Genomic DNA, 17,395 nt, shown 5'->3' with positions numbered 1-17,395 from the left:
TGGGCACAAAAGCCAAAGTTTACATTTTAGCCATATATGTAGATGCTTTAAATGGTCAACTTAATATTCAGAAAAAAGTCTGAAAATTAATAATGAGTAACAAATAAGAGCCAAAAACATCTTTTACTTGCCTACTTTTGACTATAAAAATTTCATCCCTATAATTAAGACTGGATGGAAGTGATTTACTCCCAATGCAAGTGATGACATTAACAACATGTAACAATGGATTCAATTTTCTGGCATCTACCAAAAGGGTTTAAATGTGCTTTTTACAGGATGCCATGAAAATGTTTTTACTCTTCTTCCCTTCTCCCACTGTTGCCAGAGAATTCAGTCTGATTCTATGTTCATTTAAATAAAAAAAAAAAACACTACTTATAGTTGAACTGAACCTGTGAAAAAAATTAAGTCCTTTTATACATGTGGAGTATTTTAGTAAGATCCTAACTGTAGTAGAATAGATAGGAAGACCACACTCTATAGGTTAAACCAAGCTTAAATTTCTGTCCTGAATACCCTCTGGAGTTAGTATCCAAACATTCTTCACTACATAAAACCATAGATTCAAATGTATTGGCTTCAGTCCCTTCTATTCCATAGGAGGTGATGCTAATGAGCTAATCTATTGACACCCCTCTTTCTGAAAGCCCCAGGGATGCAAACAATCATTTCATTGCACCAATTAGTTAGGAAGACTGTGTTTGGAAAATTATTCTACTGCACTTTTACATTTCAAGTACCCCAGACAGTTTCTCTGCTTGAGGCAGACACATACCTTTATGGGAAGTTATAAATAAGTTGCTCACATGGCCCTTACCTTTATGCTGGCCAACAATTCAGTTACTAAAAATGTAAAGCTACTTCCCCTTCACTTAAGGAAAGGCAATTCTGCTCTACTCAGTCTACCACAGACAACCAGGCTGTGCACTATTTATAGATTCTCTATTGGCTCTGAAACTCTTTGTAAGGGAAAAAAGGCCATATATTCCAGCAACACATAACCATTCACTTTAATGCTTAAAAAAATAATTTTTCAATGTATGTTCACATCTTAAGTTAGACATCAATTATGCCAACTATGACTGCTTTTTCTCCTGTCATTCTCCATGTAATAATATAAGAAAAGGCAATTTAGCACAAATCAATCTACAATTATTCTAAACTTGCCCTGGGCTCCAAGAGATAATGAGGATGTTCGTTTGGTAAGAGCATGATTTTTACTGGGTGGAGGGGAATGGCCACTATGTCATCAACACTCAAACAGTTTACTTCAAAAAATCCACAGAAGAAACCTTTTTAACTGAATTTCTTTCCTTCTTACTTAAATGTCCCTCTATGTATTTTAATTTCTAAAAATTTTTTTTACAACAGTGGATTTTAGGAAACCAATGCTATTGCTTCATTGCTCCCATCTGGGACCAATAGTTTTCTGGTCACTTGAGAGGAAAGGAACAGTCCAGTCCCTGTTTTCCAAACTTCCTGATAAAAAATTCTGAAAACTAAAGTTATCAGTTTCTTTGCTATTTCAAACTTTTTGCAGACAGCCACAAAACAAGACTGACTGCTAATCAAAAACATCCTACATATATTCTGAGTATTCTTATTGAGTACAGTGTCTTTGGGCAGGGTGGGTGGAAGGGTTCCAACACCTGGAACCAATCTGATTTGGGTACAGATGAGGGTCAAAGTCCTAGTAGGGCCGCTGAAGGGGTCACTGCAGTCCCACAGCACAGCCTATCTGCACCAGCCTCTCCACCACTATGCGGCCATCCTTATCTGTGCCCTCACTTCTCATCCAAACCACTCAATTACAGCCTTCTAAAAGGTCCCTCATCATCCTGATCCACAGTAATGCTCTTCCTATGTGGTTTTCATGAACCCTCAATAGCTCCCTGCTGCTTATCAAATTAAGTACAAACTACTCAGTATAAACAATATAAACATCTGAGAGCCTTTACAACTACTCTGACAGCCCACTTATTTAAGCACCTAAAAATCGAAACCATCCCTTGTCCCTCAAACAGCTGAAACGCATTCAAAGCCACACCTTCTCTGGCTTTATGCATACAGTTCCATCAGCCTGGAAGATGGAACATCAGCCATACCCACCCACATCCATTTCAGGGGTTTGTACACACTAAGCATTCAAAAATGTATGTTAAGGACAAGCCATTCCTTAAAAAAAATGGAGCAAGAAAAGGCAAACACCTCCCTAAATTCGTGCAGACTCAGTAGGTTATTATTCTATCCCACCTCAAGTATTTCAAACCAGAGATAACTATGAAAGCATATTTTCAATTTTTGGTACCACCCTCACCCACTGAAATCCAAATTCTTGTTAAAGGGCATAACAAAGAAAACTATCTTGACTGATACCCTGTGTACTTTTATTTCAAGAGCCTATCACACCAACTTGCCAACTACAAAAAAATTGAAAACTAAAACAAACCTACAAACGTGGTGCAAAAATGTGCTCCAAGCCCCTGGCCAGTGGGTTATGTGGCATCTGGAGTCTGGGTCTAACATGAAGAAAATGGCAGAATCAAAGGCATACGTGAAAAAAATAAACAGATTTTAACACAAAGTTGTTTAAAAAATGCATCATAATTAAGTTTTGGACTTCAAATGGTTTAATTTCATTCGGACTAGAAAGTTTAAGCAAATAAATGGTAACACCTCTAAAAAGAATCATGGATAGGGTCACTCAAGGGCAAGCATTTCTCTCATACTTGAAAGGTCCATACTGGATAAAGTGACCTTGACCTGGACACTTATTTGCACCTATAGGGTTCTCAATATGTTAAGTAGCACATGACCAGGGTAGAATGCGTACAGTGCAAAGCCTTTCCTCGCACTGCAGCAAACCTCTCTAAGGCCAAGTTACAAGGTGAACAGAAGCCATTTGTCTCAAAAGTTTAAGAGCAGAATCTACCAAAATAAAGATAGCAACCTTGATCAAAAAGCATCTTCCTTTGGGGAACTCGAGGCAAGGAGCTAAAGCATTCAAAATAATGAGTGAAGTGAGTACTGACAGCTTACAGATGAGAGCTGGGTAAGCAGTCGATGGGGTCATTTAGCTAGATGACACCATTCCTACAGAATAATTCTTTACAATTCCCACTAAAAGAGCATTTTCAGGATACATTTTGGTTTTACTGTATTAAGCAATATAAGAGTTAACCAAGCCCTAAAATCACAGGGCTGATGTGTCAGCTATAGGAATGAGCCATTAATTTGTTTTTTTTTAAATCTCTTCACTTTGCTTTGTGGTTCCTAAAATAAAGTTTGTGGCTTTAATCATGAGATTTCCTTAATCCTAGAATCCCTGTCAACTCCCTACCCCATCCACATGCCATTTTACCTGCCTCTGGGGCTCTATGGATTCCTCAGCCTTGTCAAACTCAGATTTTTGGCCTTGGGGCTAACAAGGGTCCAAGAGCTGCCAGAGATGATGCACCAAACAGCTGCAGGAGTCACAGGGAGAATATTCTTTGGCAATGAACACTAACATTTCTCTGTCTCTTGGCCCCCAAAGACTAACTACAGAGTCTTTCTGATGCCAGTCTTTCTGAGGTTTTGCAGATCTAGAGCTGGCAGGATTAAAAACTGTGAGGTTAGGGAATACAGCTAATAAATTTAGGGGTCCCAAGTCCTGGGCAACAGGAAAAGATCTGGTGAGAAAGATTTGCTTAAGCTTCACACTGTTCTTCATCCATTCGTTCAACAAACATTTGCACACAACTCCCACTAACTAAATAAACACTGACCTAGGTATATTTGCAATACAGCAATGAAAAGTATCCTGTAGTGTACAATGGGAGGTGTATGCAGCAGACCAATAAGGAACATATATAAGGAAATAGTACATTAGAATATGTAGAGCATATTATTAGAGTATGTAGAGTATATTAAAAATGTAGGGCAGAGTAAGAGGGTTGTGAATGTGGAGATGGGAGATAGATAGTTTTCAGTATTAACAATAGGCATCATTAAGAAGGTGAGCTTTGAGCCAAGGTTTGAAAGAGATGTAAGCTAGGTACTGTGGTAGGTTATATAATGGCCCACTATAGATGTCCACATCCTAATCCCTGAAACCTGTGAATGTTATGAAGACAGAGACTGGAGAATCAGGGTCAGAGTGACACAGTGTGAGAAAGACTTGACCCACCACCACGGGTTTTGAAGATGGAACCAAACCACCCAACCAGGAATGTGGGCATCCTCCAGAAGCTGGAAAAGGAAAGGACAGAGATTCTCCGCTAGGGTTTCCAGAAGGAATGCAGCCCTGCCAACACCAACAATAGCCCAATGAGACCCACTTCAGCCGACTCTGACCTTCAGAACTGTAAGGTAATAAATCTGTATTGTTTTAATTACACGTCTGTAATTACTTGGTTTAACATTACATCTGTAACAAGTAATGGTAAACCAAGTATATCCCCATGAAGACATCCAGAAGAAGAGCATCCCAGGCAGACCAAATAGAGGGAAGCTACAAGGAGTTAGAGGGAGAGGACTCCAGGAGGTAATAAGGCCAGACCACACAGGACCACTGGAGGGTTAGGGGAGGAAAAATTTTTCAACACTCCTAGGGCCCCTGGCTGGATCTGGAAACTAAACTGACAAAGATTAACAAGAGAAAGGCACACAAAGCTTACTGAGCTTCCGCATGTACTGACAGCCATCACAGGTGAATGAGATGAAGTGAATTAAACCTGTTTATATTTATCATTGAGAAACTGGTTTAGATTCTAATTGCTTATATGCAAACAAACTATCATTGCATTTATTAAACTCTAGGCACTAAGAACATAAGATGATTAAGCAAAGGGGTACCTTCTTTTTTTGTTTTAAGACACAGCTTTCTATATATCTCCTCAGGGAAACCAAACATATGAAACTCTGAGTTTATGAACATTAAATCAACAATTATTCACTTTATGTACGGATTCTTTACAGAAGAACCCAGCAAGTGATTCATTTAATGTGCTAAAAAAGACAGACCCAACATGGAGTCACTTGTGCCAAGCCCCAGAACCACAAACTAAGACTTCATACCTAACCTAATTCAACCTCTCCCAGGAATGCAATCTTAAACCAGTAAATCTGGAGTTTCTTGACAGCACTACTGAGGTAATTTGCATGTAGGCTCTTCGGTCTTCCAAAAAAGATGAGGGAATCCACTCTTCCTTGTCCCTGTCTCCTTCTGCCTATAAAAGTCTCCCATTCTGGTCGACTCTTTGGAGCTCCTTTCTATCTGCTAAATGGAATGCTGCTTGATTCATGAGTCACTGAATTAAAGCCAGTAAAGTCCTTAAAGGTTACTCAGTTGAATTTTGCTTAACAGATATGGTGGCAGTAATGGGATCTACAGCGAACTTCTGATGGCATTCAGGGACAATGTACCCATGAATCCTTTTTGAAAAAGTTCTTTTTGTTGCTGTTTCCGTAGACTGTGGGTAAGTTCCTCTGGGTTGGTAGCTCGACCCTCTTTGTGTTAAGTTCCCAATATAACTGGCTTTCCAGTGAGAGCAGGTTATCACAAGCTAGCAGGTAGTTTTACCCAGAACTCAAGTCCCTAATCACCTTGGTTCGGTCTGAAATTCCCCTTTTCGGAAACCCAGTACAGCCCACAGTCCTCATTGTGGGAGTTTGTTCGTTCAGTCCTTTTCCCAGCCCCTGTGCCAGGTTGGAAACTGCTGGTGGTATGCACAGGGCCTTCTCTTGGACAGTCCACAGGGACAGCTCTTGGTTAGTGCTGGTTATGTAGTGTAAGAGTACATGTATGTTGGCCTTGTGAAGACAACGAGCACTACTCATAGAAATCTCCAAAGGTGGGGATGGTGCTGGAGGGAGAGGGATGACCTACAAAAGTCCGTGGGCACAGGATGATCACTTGAACACTTAGAAGTTGTTAGAGCACTCACAACCTAACTCAAAGATGCCCAATGTTAGGGTAAGTTGGTCACAGAAACATCACATCCCTTTTAGGTATTAGTTTGGCTCTGAAAAGGCTCAGTTTAAAAAATTAATGAGTACTAAAGGAGTACAATCCTTAAATTGTAAAACGTTAAGCACACTACCTTTCAGTATACCTGCTTATTTTATGTCTAAGAAATATGGTCCCATGAGCCATAAATATCTATAAAAATGACAAAAATCACATTTTAAACAACCTAGAATGAGAACATTGGTTTGTATTCTTAAAACTTGGTGACCATAAGGTTGGGAGGCCCAAAATGCACTGGACAGAAATGTGAGTTGCACGCCATTTGCAGCCAGATATGGCTGGACAGAAACAAGGGTTGACCTTCATTTGTGGCTAAGGGGCCTACCAAAGGGCTGTTGGCCCTCAAGGAAATTACAATGGCCACTATGAGAAATGTTCCAATTAGATAAGATCATTTTAAGAAGTGCACTTGAAAGTAAGGGTTCCCAATTTAAGGAAACAGAATGGGATCCTTACTTTAATTGGTATGCAGAAGCCTCAGAAAGACTTCAAGATTTTTAAATAGCTTCATTGAAAGATTCTTTGCAAAAGGCTAACACAAAGTTAAAGACGCAAGAGGTACCAAAACCTAAGATGAACACAGCTCCTGCTCCTCTCCATCCTCTTTTATTGGAGTACTCATTTTAGTGATCCTGTCTAAATTGTTCTTCCACTCTAAAGAGATTACAAGACCATAAACAAAAGTCCACCAAAATAATGGACAAATTCAAGGAGATAATCCTTCAAAGGAGGGGAGGTAGTATCAGTTAAAACTTATGTGAATGAAAATCTTTTAAATGTTTTCACAAATATTAGTAAAAAGCTTTAGCCATCTGAACAGGTAACTTATTTTATCTCCCAGGAAAACAACTTAGATCCAACTTGTTTAGTAACTAGTAAGTTTTGTATTGTACCTGATTCATGGCAGTAATTTTTAAATGGAAGCTGTTTGGGTCTGTCTACATATTTATGGGTGTGTATACATACGTATATGTACATATATATAAACATATACAAATGTTTGTGTGTATCATAGATGTGTGGTATTTTCTACCACCAGATGGTATTGCCAAAAATTGATTTGTAAAAGAACTCTATTTAATTGGCTTAAAGAAAATTAAGCACATATGAACTAAAGTATTCCTACAATTCTCAGAAATACAATAGAAACTAACTCAAATGGTTTGCAAGTTCACATGATCTGGGAAAATATCAGGTATTTAAGTTTGTTGGTTTAATTAAAACAGGCATGTCTCTAGACTTAGCAACACTGAATATAATGCAGACATACAATTTCTATTCTTCCTAGTTTTATTAGTCAAAAAAGTTCACATCATCTCATTTACAAATTTCCTCAGCAACAAAAATAACTTGGTATGATGAAACTGCCACAAGTAATCTAAAATAATTGTCAAAAACAAGTAAATTAAATAGATATAAGCAAGAAAAAAATTGTTGGTAAATTCTTTAAATTGTTTCCCCAAATCATTTTGGCAACCTGAAACAGTTTTACTAAGTTAAATTAAATAATTTATCTGCATTGTTTCCAAATAAGATAAAAAACAAAAACATTAATTACTAAAAATAGATTTATTCACTTTAGAAAAATTAAAGGTATTTTGGATTTATTAGTAAGCAAATTTTGTGCCAGGCTGAGAAATTTACTATGAGAAATATGTTTCCAAAAGTTATAAAAAGTATTTACAAATCTGCCAAGCCACAGAATACTAAGGTAAATGTTCACAATATTTACTTCCTTATTTTCACTAGAAGTTAAAGTTTTTAAGGCTTAAGAATACTAATATATGAAATTAAAACAACTAGAAATAATAAGAGAAACAACTACGCAGGCAAAGTAGGATGTGTTGGGTTTGGGTTATTTTTGTTGTTTTGGTCAAAAAGGTGTAAGGTGTGAATATGCATTTTTGTAAAAGGGAAAGTAAGTAGTTCTGTCTCAAAATAAACCTACTTACTTCAAAATGGGAAAGAGAAAATAAAGGACAAACTAAATAGGAAATCGGGAAGAGAAAAATCTTACCTTATGTGGTTAAGTTGATTAAAATTGAGTGATTTCATTAAAAAGGTCATAAAATTGAGTTTTAAAGTCATTAATGTACTTATTAAATGAAACAAACTTTCTTCTTTCATCTGCTAAAAGGACAGTGTTTTTTTTGGCCTTTTGGTTTGCTCCTAAAGAGACTAGAACAAGTTTTTCATACCATGCTCAGAAAACAAAGATTTTGTGTCTGATCAAAATAATTTCCTGTGTTTCAATTTTCTTTTTCCCCAGGTCTTTGATTATTTAGGAAAACTGAGTCTTTCATATTAACAGAGTCTTTCATATCAACATAATAATCCTTCAAAGGAGGGGAGGTAGTATCAGTTAAAACTTATGTGAATAAAAATCTTTTAAATGTTTTCCCAAATATTAGTAAAAAGTTTTAGCCATCTGAACAGGTAACTTATTTTATCTCCCAGGAAAACAACTTAGATCCAACTTAATGACTAGTTTTTTTTAATGACTATTCAACTTTCTGTATTTGCCTTCAAAGTCTTTTGTCCCCATGGTTAAATGGATAGTCTAAGTATTGTTTCTCAGTGCCCTATAATACTATTTGACCAGTGTTTAAAACCTTATTGATATATTTGACAAACTTCCCAAAAATCAAATTCTAAACGAAGTCTTAACTGACCTTGAGCTAACTTTGGGATGTTTCAAAGGTCCCCTGGAATATCTCAAAAGATCTGTTGTTCTTACAAAAAGGGAGATGATTTATTAGGCTTTTTTGATATGTTAAATGACATGGGAAACACTGTCAAAGAAGAAGCAATAACTCTTCTTTATGTTGTATTTGTATAGGTATATAAGTGTTCCAGAAATTATGAAATTCCTAGAAATCTGACGTGTTGGTATATTATCAACTTTAATTCCAGTTATCTTAAAATGCTGTATATCATGAAAATAACCAAATTTCCTCGTCAATTCCATTATAATGAACTCTCATCAGATCTTTGAACATGGACATTTTTAAATCTTTTATTGTTCACTTAGAGTTATTGTTTCACTCTGTTGCTTTGCAAATGTGTTCCTGCCAAAGTGTGTCAGCTGCAAGATTCATGGAAAGGACTTTGACAAGTACAGGTTTCTGATTACTTTAAGATTATAAAACTGAACTGGGCAAGAATTTCCAGAACTCATGGAAAAACTGGATTCAAGCAAAACAAGTAATAATGAGGAGAAGGATTGTAGGTTGTATGGTTTTTTGTTGGAAAACATTGCTGGTTCCTTACTGTTTTGTTTTTGCAGATTTAAGGAAACCTTTTCACTTAAGCTATGATTTACAGCTATTTGATAAAGTATACCTCTGTAAACAAAAATACAACATTGTACTTTTTCTACCTGATCCCTCCAAAATTCTGAAACTCTTGAATATTCATGGCAACATAATTAGTTACTAAGTTCAATAACAGTCTGTTCTTGCAAAAGGACACAACAGGACACACTGATCATGTTATACCAAGTCTCTGACTGGCACAGTAATACATGTAAAATCTGCCAGCAAGTCCTTGACTTGGCTTCCTGGCTTCAAAGGCTTTTAAGATTTCAATCTGAGATTCCTTATGAAAAATTCCAGCAAAGCAGTCTTAAAAATAAAATTCAAAAAAAAAAAGAACACATGGTCAACCACTTTTCTTGCTGCACTTATGTAAATCATCAGGTCAACTTTAAATGCAAACAAATTAGTTTTACTGTAATGTTATTTGGAACAGGAAAAAAATGTGGATAATTGTAGAGAGAAAAATTATGTTTACACTTTTGTAGATATTAGAGTCTAATCCTGCTAATTACCTTTGAGGATCTGTTATTTGCCTGTGAACTGGACTTGATCCTGAATTATTCTACTTTTCTCAAATATTTGGCTATGGCTTTCTAAACTAATTTGATTTTTTTCCAACCATCTGATCTGAAATCTAAGAACAAAGGCTGCCCTCAAATCTCCTTGCAAAGAACTATACCAGGTACCCTTTAACATCCGAATAGCAGCCAGACTTCAGGAACTTGAACCTAGAGCACATTTTTCACAGCTAAAGACAACTTCACCCAATGTCTGGTCCTGTGCAAACACTGGAGACCTTCAAATTCAACTGACAAGAAAGAGAAATAGCCTGCGTTGATGGATACTGCTTCTTCCAAAGATGCTGGATCAAGACTTCACCCTGTAAGAGAATATGAAACCTTTTTCTTCCCTTTGTATTGGCCTGTAAAGATAAAGCCATCACCCATATATCTCCCAGGCCACTGTTAAGTCACCTTCCAGACTGCTGGATCTGTCCCCAACTCTGATCTGTCCATGATGCTAGAGACCCCTGGTCCATTTCTCTTATCTCCGGTTAACAAGCCCAAACCTGGTAAAACCTTGTGTCCAGACTCTGTACAAAGACACAAAGGTAACCAGAATAAAACTACTAGTCTATAGACCCTTAAGTTTTACTGGCCACCATGGCTGTCACCTTTCTAGCCTGAATCATACACTTAAATGAAAATACCAGGAAGCACTCATGGTTCAAAATTAGCTTTCTTTTATAGAATAAATGTAAATATAAATAAGGCTATGATCAGAAATCCTTCCTTAACTCTTGAAACTATTACCAAATCAGCTGCTGAAACAAGAGCTGTGCAAGAAAAATCAGACTCTCTGGCCAAAGTTTCTCTTGATAATAAGACAGGCCTTAAATTATCTTTGAACAAAGAGGGTATCTATGTTCTGACAAACACTACCTGCTACACCTGGATTAATACTTCTGAGGAAGATGGAACTCAAGCCACATAGCTTAAAAAGGTAGCTCCTTCAATGGGGTCTTCCTTTGACTTATTTTTCATTGGTTTTAGTCTCAGGGACCATGGATCCAGCAAACACTCCAAACATTAGGAATTACCCTGTGTATAAAAATCATGGTGGTCTTCCCAGAAAGCTGTATTCTCTCAAAAGCTTTAAATGCATGTTTGCAGCTGCTAACCCACTAGGCAAAAGATCTCCCTAAGACTGGGGCATCAAAAAACAAAGAGAATGACTGAGTTAAAAATTGTGAACCTGAAGTCTACAGCCTACGAATATAACAGAAATTAAGCAAAAATCACTATGACCTGTGAAGGCAACACAAATGACCAACAAAAACAGAACTTTAGAGAGGTGGCTGGAAGTGGCATTAATGCCTTAAATTTTGAGCACACTGTGTTAACCTGAAAGTCTGATCAAAAGTGGTGGATTGTTAAGAAAAAAAGAAAAGACACACACACACACACACACACACACACACACACACACACACACACACACGACCCAAATGAAGTCACTTGTGCTAAATTCTGTATCAGCAAACTAAGACTTACTATCTAACCTAATTGGAGCTTCAACCTCTCCCAGGAATGTGATCTTAAACCAGTAAATTTGTAATTTCCTGAAAGCACTAGTGAATAATCTACCTGGTAGACCCTTTCTGTTCTTCAAAGAAAAATCAAAGAATGCGCTCTTTCCTTGTCCCTGTCCCCTTCTGCCTATAAAATTCTCCCATTTTATTCAGCTATTTGGAACTCCCTTCTGTCTGATAAATGGGATGCTGCCTGATTTATGAGTCACTGAATAAAGCTGGTGAGTTGAATTTTATTTTTTAACAATTAGCAAATGTAAAATTTTGAAAATCAGAGCAAGGTACAAAATGCAACTACTAAACAAAGTACAAGATGTCAGGTATTGATTTATAACATATGAGAGATCCCTTAAAGATGTTAGAATTCAAAGTACCTTAACATGCCAAAAGTTTAAAAAAAAAAGTAGATGAAGGTAATGAGAATAAACTACATTTTGTGAAATTCAAGTAAACATTCAAATCTATATTCAACAGGTCCATTTACACACCTCTCCAGTAGTGAAGGTTAGGCTAGGGCTAACTCAATCTTGGTTTCAGGCTAGAATACACTACCTTCTAGTGAGAATCATTCCACCCTCAGTTGTCCTAATTAATTCCCATGCCATTATTTGACTATAGATATGCCTATGAGTACAGTGAGATCAACCTCTCACAGTTTTGTAGCAGAGTTCTTATTTGATACAGGCAAGTAAATTTGAATTGCTAAACTTAAACAGCATAGTAATCAACATGGAAACTGGATTAATTTCACATTCTTCTACTGAAGTCCCAGCTGAGGAGAACCCCCCCCCTGGATAGTAACAAATTGTAACAGGCTGGTTGAAAACCCTCAAATTAATCCCTGTAGTTGAGGGTTTTCATTGGGCAGGTTAAAAACTTTGCTCCTCTGTAGGATACAGACATTAAAATACTGTCATTTTAAAGCTCCGCAACATAAAGCATACCTAGTCTTAAAGGGAATCTAAGCTAAGGAAGGTTGTTGGTCACAAATGCCATTTTTAACTCGTGTTACAAAGGCCACAATACTCGATCTGGCCACTGAGGTTAACATTTTACTCTTCATTGTCATTTACTAAGAATTACAGATAGAAAACTGAAAACTATAGTTAGTGTGTAACTCCAAATCGCTTATACCAAAATAGAGGCATCTAAAATGTCAATGAAACAAAGTATATTTCCTTAATAATGTTGGGAGGCTACAAATATGCCTGTTGAGCTTCAGAGAAATCAAAAAAAAGGAGAGTCTACCCTTGGACAAATAAAATTTTGTAATTCATTAATGCATTATAGAGTAGAACAATGAACTCCCCCTCACCCTGTCCACTGGAGGACTGACTGGAGGACTGTAAACGTTAATCAATACAGAGGGCCAGCTTCCTTCCTCTCTGAAATGTGAATCATCTCACTGGTATTTGTCTTTGAAATACATTTTTATTTTCAGCTGGTGTTTAAAGTTCTGATGTTCCCAAGAGATACATACTTTTGCTTTAGAAACATGATGGTGAATTATTTACTATGGAAAGTTGGTGCATTTTAAAAACCAAGATTCACCCTAAAAAAGTCTTTATTTCCTTTGTTCTACCTCTTCCTCTTCCTCCCCCACAGACAGCTTTCCTTAAAAGCTACATCCCAGCTAGAAAAACACACCTAGGTACATCTGTGATTTGTTAGGGTAATTAAGCTCCTGGTTATTTACTATATTTCAAGAGGGGGAGGGGGCACCAGAATGGACATTCAGTTAAAGTGCTATTTTTACTCCCCAGTGATTCCATTTGGGGCAGGGGCCCTGAAAGAGAGAATCACAAGGAAATTTCTGGTTATCTGCTGACTAAGAATGTGTATGAATTAATGCTTTAAAATAAAGAAAATTAATGCTATACACTGCAGATCAGATAAGACCTTTCTTAGCCTCAGACCTTGTCTGCTTATATCCATAGATCCCAATCCCAGATCCCAGATACCTCTCTAGCAGGGAAAGCAGTCAACATGCAGGTGCTTAGGTTCCCTGTCAATGACTGCCACTTCAACTTCTGAGTTCTCACTTTGCATGTAAACTTAATAGCCCTGAAGCACATTTTTAAAAAAATGCAGATCTCTGAAAGTACATTGGGGCAAGTCCCCCCATTGTATAAGTGAACAGTGAAGCAAGTCTGTGAGCATATATATGTATATGGAACCTATTAGTGTATACACATACATATTTCCAATAATTGATAAGAAGCAATATCAATCTCTCACAGACTAGAGAAAAGGAGTGGAGCACATATGAAATCACAGGCTATGTTTCAACATAGGAATATTTTTCTTAAGACTCAAACCACAAAGAGCACCTAGCCTTTGGATTATTTCTACTCTGTAAGAGGGAGAGGTAAAAGGGGTAATAAAAGGGTCTATTTCTTTAAAAGCTTTAATTATATACATATAATTTGGTCAGTTTGTCAAAGAACTTTACAAATTCTTAAGTGCTCAGTGACCATGAAGGGCTATTATCATTTTTGTTGGACAAAGGATGATGCCTCTTTTAAAATGTTACCATAGAGAATTTGCTCATCTGTCCCTTGGGTGAAAGCTTAGTGTTTTTTTTTGTTTGTTTTTTTCTCATATCAATATGGACAAGAAGGGTGCACAACTGTGTTGGGATCTTCTTAGCATGAAAAGGGAGCACTGTAGACAGAAAGTACAGTATGCAGACTTTGCCCAATCATGACTGTCAACTCCACTACAGGGCCTCTGAAGCTATCTTAAACTACATTTAGCACATAGTCACAAATGGTGGCTAAGAAGAATAAGAATCTTTACTTGAGATGCTGGTTTTTAACCCCAGACCTCTGAAAAATACATTTAAATATATGAAGCTCCAATAGTCTAAGTGTTTTCACATCAGAAGTACAGCCTTATCTATTTTAATTTACCTAACTTTAAAAAGTACACACAGACTGCACATGGCCTTCTATCCTCCCCAACTCAGTCTTCTCATGCTCAGCTGCTCAGTCTCTCAGAATTTTAATATTTAAGATTAGGTACTGTCACTTCACTGTTCCTTTTGCTAAGAGCTCCAAGGATGACAGAACATCTTCTACTTATATTCGGATTTATTATTTATAATACAAGGGAGAAAGAAAGTGCAGAAGTCTAATCCATGATTGTACCATAGAATCTAGATTAACAATATGCACACTGAGGTGGTGGTGTTTCTACAATTCAGTTAATTGATCCATACATACCCATACACAACTATACTGTCTCCTACCTTCCTTCTCCTATTGTGATTTTCAAGCTAACCTGAATTTAAACATTCTTTTTCTAAGCCTCCACTAACTTTAGCTTTAAATTGTGTTTAATTACAAGAAAATCAAGTGAGGCATCCTCCTGAACTCTCCACGAGATTTGGGTATCTTTTGATACAGGAAAGAGTTTCAGATTATCTGACTACTTCACGCAGCTGCATTTAGTGAATCCTACTACTACAAGATTGGGACAGTCGGGAAGGATAACAAAGTAGTATGCATTCATTCTTTTTTCTGGGTAAGGCCTCAAACTATAGATATTTTACAAACAAAAGAAAATCCCACTTAATCTTCTTGTGCACAATGAGCTTATATACATCATCTTCAGCTTACAAGTGAGGATTTCAAAACTTCACGAGCCCATACAGCTACTAAACAGAGACACTGGGATTTGAAGCCAAAGCTGAGATCATCTGAAGCCTCACAACTGGTTTCACTGCTTCCAGGCCTGCTTTGCCCCCTCTCCAATCCATCCTCGTTTCCACAAATACAGTGGTCTACTTGAAAACGGTAAACATCCTACAACCATTTCTCTTTTTACAGCCTTCCCTGACTCCGCACTGAGGCATACAACTTGACCTGGTTTCCCACCTACGTCTCTATGTAAGTAAGTACACACGAGGTTCTGCCAAACTCCCAGTGGCTCCTCCCAGGTCCAGGCTGCTTCCCAGTGTTGCTTACGCTCTTTTCTCCTCTTTTCTCCACCCGTAACAGCCTCACCACCTTTCTCCTCCTGGAAACAGAACTGCTGAGGTGAGCCAGATACTCCTCCTCTGTGCTCCCTTTGCCCCTCCACTCCCCTGTGTCTCCTCAGCAAATGTGAACACAGAGCCAGAAAGAGAAAAAGCATCAATGCCATGAAGTGCCGTGCAAGGTGGCCGAGTAAAAACATTTCCCACTCATTTATGGGTTTTTTTCATGTAGCTTTGTATTCCCTGCCAAGTGGGGAGTTTTCCAAGTCAATATATACACCTGGAGGAGCCAGTTAAAAATCACCTCAGGTTGCTAATAAAGGGGAAAGAAAGCAGACTTACAGTAGGCTGTCATTGCCCACAACTAACATCCCTTACCAGGTACACCTACTAATTCTTATAGATGAAAGCTTCGTGTTGAATTGGCATTTTTTTTTTACTTCCTGGCTGCAAGTCTTTGTTAAAACAGGTAAACTGGAGAAGGAAAGACAGGCATGTTCCACTGTTATCACATTGCAGTTTAATATAAGCAAACGTCACCGCCACTGTGAAAAACCAAGACCATACCAGAAGTTAAACAGCTCCTTCCTCCAGCCCAGCCAAAGTCTGGCATACACGATAACATCAGAAGAGGAGTACAGCAGAAACCACCCAGGGACGAGAGAGCAACATCCCCAATTTCGCCGGATTTCACAAGCACATGGAGCTGGATGCTGAGAAAACAAGGATGCACAAAACATACGTTCCACTCCTCAAGAAGCTTCTCCAGAACACACCTAGGCCAGAAAAGCCAAAGGCTTTCAAGGCAGTCTTTAAGAATCCATAGCCACAAACGTAATCTCCCTGGATGACCTATGCTAAATATTGTGCTAAGAAAGAGATAAAAGGCCAAAGACTTTGCCGCCATGGAAACTACCACCTCTAACTTAAACATCTGAGTCTGGAAACATATTTGAGCAGAAATGAAGCATTTTGCTTCGTATTGTTTGAAATGCAAATAATAATAGGATATTGTGCACAGCTTTCACATCTATCATTAAACTGGATTTCTGCCTCATTATAAAAATTTGAAATTACAAAGACACATAAATTGAAGTTTTTCTGATTTAGGACTTCAAAGAGTTTCTTGGTACCCACTTCCTTCTGTATCTTTTTTCCACAGAAAGAGCACATTTATTTAAAAGAACTCCCTCAGTACAGTATATTTAACATGTAAATTGCTTGGCAATGATAACCGTATTTTGCCATTAACAAGGCTTTTAGAAGTACCTATTATGTAACAGGCAAAATCGTAGTCTAGAGTCATTAGGATTATAATTTCTTATAGGTCTGTGTATAGGAAAGAACATTATACTGTCATTTACTACTTTCATCTCATATGTATTTAAAGGGAAAAAAAGGATACTCAAGTTATTCTTGAAAACATAGCCCTAAAAATACAAATTTTTCATTGTTTTTCTTTAAAGACAGCAGAAATCAACACAAATGCACTTTCTTAGAGATGTTTTAACTCCTTGACTTGGCTTTGGCTGCTTCTCCCTGAGGACCATCTCTACAAGGGAGTGGATTGGTTTAGAAATGTGATTTTTGTATTATACCCTAAGCCCCACCCATGCATGCATTTCAAAGCCATCTTATGTCAGGCTAAAGCCCAGGATTCCCAACAAAGATCTAATGACTGCAGGTTTTAGGACTAAATTGTGGAATCAGGATATTTTTCATTCTCTGTTTCAAGAATAGTAGAAGGGAATCATCAAGGTAGAAGCAAGAGTAGGAAATTAACCCTGGAGACAACTTCCACTGCATGGGAACACTAATTAGGAGTGAATTTCACTGCAAACAGACCAAGAAAGAATAATTCCTGTGCATTGCTGGCCAAGACACAGCAGTATTTTGCCAAAGTGACTTTTTGTACTAACTGAAAATGACCTTTATCTTAACTTGCTGAGACTAAAAATAATTACTTAAAATGGACCAAAACGCAAACAAATAAA

At 37.5% G+C, this 17,395-nt stretch overlaps 1 protein-coding gene across 13 annotated transcripts in view; it reads right to left on the bottom strand.

The window, feature by feature from the left end:
- The window catches only part of ELAVL2 (ELAV like RNA binding protein 2), a 163,513-nt gene that overhangs the window by 77,904 nt on the left and 68,214 nt on the right, over nucleotides 1-17,395 (bottom strand). The gene's annotated exons all lie outside the window — the stretch shown is intronic.

Source organism: Manis javanica, chromosome 2 (assembly GCF_040802235.1).
Source record: "Manis javanica isolate MJ-LG chromosome 2, MJ_LKY, whole genome shotgun sequence".
Classification (NCBI taxonomy): Eukaryota; Metazoa; Chordata; class Mammalia; order Pholidota; family Manidae; genus Manis; species Manis javanica.
The sequence above is the reverse complement of the archived record's forward strand: the minus strand, read 5'-3'. Positions and strand labels throughout refer to the sequence as shown.